The following is a 6,212-nucleotide window of genomic DNA, read 5'->3' on the forward strand; positions in this document are numbered from 1 at the left end:
TCAACCTAATACATTATGTGATAGTGTTAAGTAGCTCACTGCCAAGACAGATTTAAAGAAAAAAAACATGATGAAAAAAAATATGGATAAGACAGACACACACTAAACGGTGTTATTCGAATCCTGTACTATTTCAGTGGGGGAATGTGTTGGGAAACAGATTTAAAGAAAAAAAAAACAAATGGATAAGATAAGCTGTGGTTAAATGAATTTTAAGAAGATGAACTATTAAAATGTTTTGTTCAAATAACTTGGCCTAAGGGACAAGATAAACAAAAGAACAAGGCCTCTTAATTGTGAAAACCATGATAAAGTGGGGGATATAAGGAGAATCCAGGCTGGCTAAAGGGACGGAAGCAGCCAAAGACGAAGGAAAAGTTATTCAGCCATGTGGGTGAGAGGATTCCACCTAACATTCATGTAAGACCTTTTCTCTCTTTGTAAAATCTTAGAGAAGAATCTGAGCCAAGTAAGGTCTCTCGTGTATAATATTTTGTGTTTACGAAATTTTCTTTATTTCAATGTAATTTTATTGTGTTTTTGCATTCTCATATACTCTCTCTCAGTGTTAATAAAGTTGCTTGCTCAAGTATAATTCCTGGTTCTTTTACTTACTTCCTCAGAGAAGAGATAAGAACCATTAATTTTAGATTGACTTTAGTAGAATACTGACTACCGATACTCAAGAATGTTGAATTACCATTTTTATTAATCAAATGTTTTGTAAGAGTTATTACAATGAACTAATCAGATTTAAGCAAAGAGTAAATGTAACGTCATTATTATTTATCCACGAACGGAAACGAAAGGTAGTAACTAGCTTCGAAGTCAGTTCATCACTTCCCTCTTTTACCTTCTCTAGGAATGAATATATTCTTTCAAAGTAAACCATTACATATATATGTTCTTGTTTTGTCATAAGAAATAACGCCTCAATGTTATCTCGTTACATAAGTAGATTAATCGTTATTAGAATGAACCAATCAGATTTAAGCGAAAAGTAAATGTGACGTCACAGACGAAAACGATAGGTACTAACTAGGTCCAAAATAACCTCATCTCATCCCTTTTCTTCTTCTCAAAGAATGAATATATTTTTTCAAAGTAAACCATTACACACTATTTGACAATTAAACACCGTATTTGCTCGAACAAACAATGCCAACGATACTGTGACAACGAATACGTAAGCATAGGTAACACGATATAGCTGACGTTTCCTTTTCAACATATGATTATAAGTCAATACACGAAGAAACTTTTCAAATCTTTCCAACAGTTTTATTTAACCCACAAACGAATACGATATAAATTATTGTTGTTAACCAGGTCCGGGATCGCCCCTTCCTCTCTTTTATGCATCTCAATAAATGTATGCTTTCCTGGACACACTTTTTGACAATTGAATATCGTGGTTCGAGTCCCATAAGTCCCGTGAATGAAAACTATACCTTAATCAAAATCAAGTATTCCTCCCAAAGTTTTCGAGTTAAGTTGATTTTGAGTTTAACGTCCCGTTCAGCAGCAAGGATAAAACCTACTAATTAACGTGAAATCCAAACCGCATTAGCTCCTTCCGGGAATCGAACCCTGGTCTCCCACGTTAAAGGCACATACGCTAACGGTCAGCCACGGAGAAAATCCAAAGTTTTCGAGTTTCATATTAATACTAATACTAATTTATACTATTACTGGGTCTACTAATTCATAATGTAATAGATCGTCAAGAAAGAGATCAAACCTTGTTTCAGTAATTTTATACCCATAAAAGGGAACGAAAAAGCCATCATAACCTCCAACCTAAAAATCCCAGTTCAGTGACGTCAAACGAACATATTAGTTCCCACCAAAAACCTCTAATTCATTCATACCAGTAGGGGTGCGGTGGCTCAGTGGTAGAGCGTTCACCTCTGCTGTATGGGGGTCCCTGGTTCAAACCCCGCGAAAGTAGTTTTGTGGTGGGCAACATTATGCTTGGAATACTCCAATTTTCTCCCACCAATTTATTCATTTCTCATCGTCACCGTCTCCTTTAGCCTAAACGGCATAAGCGTGGGACATAAAACTACAGATTTCATTTGCACCAATGTTAGTCCATCTTATCAAAGAGATAACAACCAAAAATAAGGTATTCCTCCCAAAGTTTTCAAATTAAGTTGATTTTGAGTTTAACGTCCCGTTCAGCAGCAAAAATAGGACTACTAATTAACGTGAAATCCGAACCGCATGAGCTCCTTCCGGGAATCGAACTCTGGTCTCCCACGTTAAAGGCACATACGCTAACCGGTTAGTCACGAAAGAACTCCAAAGCTTTCGAGTTTCATATTAAAACTAATATTAATTTATACTATTACTGGGGTCTACTAATTCATAATGTAATAGATCATCAAGAAAGAGATCAAACCTTGTTTTGGTAATTTTATACACATAAAAGGGAACGTAAAACCATCATAAGCTCCAAGCTAAAAATCCCAGTTTAGTGACGTCAAACGAACATATTAGCTCGAACAAAGTACCTCTAATTCATTCATACCAGTAGAGGTGCGGTGGTTCAGTGGTAGAGCGTTCACCTTTGCTGTATGTGGTCCCTGGTTCAAATCCCGCGAAAATAGTTTTGTGGTGTGCAACATTATGCTTAGGATACTCCAATTTTCTCCCACACTTTCATTCATTTCTCATCGTCACCGTCTTCTTTAGCCTAACCCAGCATATGCGTGGGACGTAAAACTAAAGATTTCATTTGCACCAATGTTAGTCCATCTCATCAAAGGGATAACAAACTCCAAATTTTTATGCCATAAAAGGAAACGAAAAATAAAAAAGCATTCTTAAACCTGTACTATTTCATAACGTAATGAATCACCAAGACCATATTTTTAGTAATTTGAAAGAATCATCATGACCTCTGATCCAAAACTCCTAATTCAATGACGTCATAGCAGGGTCAAGGTACCTCTGACTCATTCGCACCATCGTGCATGGCCCCTGAATAAGCATAAGCAAAATTTCAATAGTTGACGCAATCCCGGGCCAAAGCATCCCTGATTCATTCACTATGGTCCATGTGGCCCCAAAATTGGATTATTAAGAGTGCGGTAGGATGATCCCATTACTACTACTATGTAGCCTAGTGTGACGGAAGACTTTGTGGAGGGCTTCTAAAGCTTCTTCCGCATAACCGACGATCCTTTGGACTATTCGTCATTTCTTGGTTTATTTAATTTCGCTGCTGCTTCTTTGGCAGCAAAGGCAAGCTCCTCTGCCGATTTAGTCGCTACAAAGGAGGATCTATGGGCCTTTTCTTTGATTTTACTGAACACTCTGCAAACTGTTTACTGGTTCTACCGCGAATAGAGCAAGCTACATCGGTCTTCACGTTGCTGATACTGAGCAGTTATCACTGTTGAGACATAGTCCGTAAATGTACATGCACGATCAAACCACTCTTTATTTTTAGCTAGGAGAACCAACGAAACTCTGTGCGACATTCTCCATTTTTTTGCTCAAGGTCATATTGATAACTTACTAAATTTCTCTAAACTGTTGTACACATCTTCCGTGGCTTCTTCAAGTTTATAACGACTACAAATAGCCTGCAGTTTCCGCTTTCTTCCGACTAGCACTGGTGGTTGTTATCCATCTTTCAAAAATGTCCTTGTTTTGCATGGTGTTTTCTTTCGCAATTTCACTAATTACAGTCAATATTGCTGACACTTGCACAAACACTATTGCTCAATCCAAAGGAAATCATTATAGGAAGATATTTCTGCAGAGATCTCAATACATGTTTAGGCTCTTTTGAGAGATTCCAAATATACCAGTAAAAAATTATTACCAATCGTTCGTCGTAAAAGAAAGAACGTACCTGTGCTATAACTGCCCACTAGTGACAAAAAGTATCACCTTTCGCTTAGGTCTGAAACACCAGTGCGATCGCTGTGGAGATAATGACTCAGGTCGGTCTAATATAGTGTGACGTCACATCTCTAAGAGTGTCATCTCGACTCGGGTCGGTCTAATGTGGTAACTTTGCGCGCGCCATTTGTAGGCTGACTGGTTGTAATCAGTTTGTGGCTAGGGATTTCTGTGTTGTGAATCGTTTGTGCTTCATTCCGTGCTATTTGCAGGTCCGAAGAAAATTGTTTCTTTTCTCATTTTTGTCCATTGGTCGACGCACTGTGCGACGTACGAATTTAGAGTTTATACGTTTATGTTTAATAGAAAAGCTTCCTTTCCTGTGAAGGTCAGCGACTTGTTTTCTCTTTCTTTAGTTGTAAGTGGCGAAAGGGAGAGGAGTTTCCTATCAGGTTGAATGAAACAGATAATAGTAACCGCCACTTTTTATTTTTTATTTTTTATTTTATTTTATTTTATTTATTTATTTATCTTTTTTGCAAAGGTAGATATAACCGCAATGATTCTAATGTGTCGGATTATTTCCCATTGAACTAAGCCAACATTGTCTTACACCCGGTAGTTTCCAGTTTTTGGATCTGTGTTTGGAGAACAGAAAATCTGTGCACATTCACGCAAAACACCATTTTTGTTAATCTTTTCAAAAACTGACTTTTTCCCAATACCAAAAATTCGTGAAGTAGTATCTGATGCAGTGAAGGTTGTAGGCAGACGACGTGACTGGGGAAACTGTAGAATCGCTATACTTTCGAATTAATATTGAAATATTTTGTAATTTTGATAATTCAGGCAAAATGTGTAAACTTAGAATAAACGAATTTCAATTTTCTAGCTTCAGATGCTTGTTTCAGGATTAACTAATTCATATCGGACTTCCGAAGAGAAACATCAAAACTATTTAATGGCCGTGTCAATATCGACAACTCCCAGTCACGACCCCTCTTCAGTTTTATTAGGAATAGGAAACGAAAGAGTAAGAAAGAGGAAGAAGATGAAGATAGGAGAGAAGAAGGAGAAAAAGAAGAAAAGGAGAGGAAGTTAGAGCAGAAGGAAATTATTGGATAAATATGGGAATATGGTGAAGGAACTCGAACAGTTATTAAGAGGTAATTCATATTCAAATACTATTACTTGAGGATCAATGCTGAAGAGATCCAGAAGAGACACATGCTCCCCCATACTACCCTGACCTGGATCCAGGCAACTACGTAAGTGGCAGTTGCCCCGACCCAGCCCGGGTGACGAGAAAGTTTTACTAAATAGTTTATCTGTTATTTGCAAACGTTACATAGCCTTTACTCAGTATCTGAATTCCCATAGCGAAGATTAATCACACATTTGAATCGGCCAAGGAAAAGAAAACTAAAGTCACGTATATATCTTCCACAAGCAGGGCGGATCCAGAGGGGGGCGATCGGGGCGATCGCCCCCCCCCAGAAGAGCAAGCTTTCTTATTTTATATAGATAAATAAAATCCATCCCAAAGTTCGGAGCACTTAAAAGTAGCAGTATGACAACCCACCGCCCCCCCCAGAAGTCGGTCCTGGATCCGCCCCTGTCCACAAGTAGAAGTTTTGAGATTCCTGAAAGGACTGTCGTTGTTTTGGTTCATCCTTTTGTTTTGGCTTTCCTCATAGAGCCAATTTTGAATACTTTTGAATTAGCTATCTTTTATAACCTCTATCATTCATCAGTATATTATTACATATATATTACAGACTAGCAGCGTTCACCCCGCTTCGCTGCGGTCACCCCGGAACGCAATAAACTTTGTTACTTAGATAATTTTTACTTTTTCGCTTTCAAATTGCATCGCCTGTCATTTATGTTAACCCGCCGAGTCACGTGGTCATGCGGGTTGCATATACATACGTTTATTTTTACCTATGATGAACTATGGAGACTTGAATGGTCCATTATCTCAAGACACTGGTAATTAAAAATTAAAGTGATATGATAAAAACCATCTAGGGTCCAAATCCTAACAACCCCCCAAAAATGAAAGAAATCGGTTCAGCCGTATTAGCGTGATGAGTTCACAAAGGATTTGTACGTTCTCTTTTATATATATAGATACTATCATCGTAAATCAATATTAATACTACCACTTAAAAACTAAGTTCATCATTCATTTACGCACACTGACATACATACAGGACAACGTATCGACATGGATGAAAATAATGTAAAAGAAACATCTAACTTGAATTTGGTGAACATTTATTACATCTACTTTAGAATTAGACACAAGTTATTATGAACATGCAATAAACATATTGACGTATCAATTTACATAT

This window comes from Thermobia domestica, chromosome 4, assembly GCF_964235325.1.
Source record: "Thermobia domestica chromosome 4, izTheDome1.hap1.1, whole genome shotgun sequence".
Lineage (NCBI taxonomy): Eukaryota > Metazoa > Arthropoda > Insecta > Zygentoma > Lepismatidae > Thermobia > Thermobia domestica.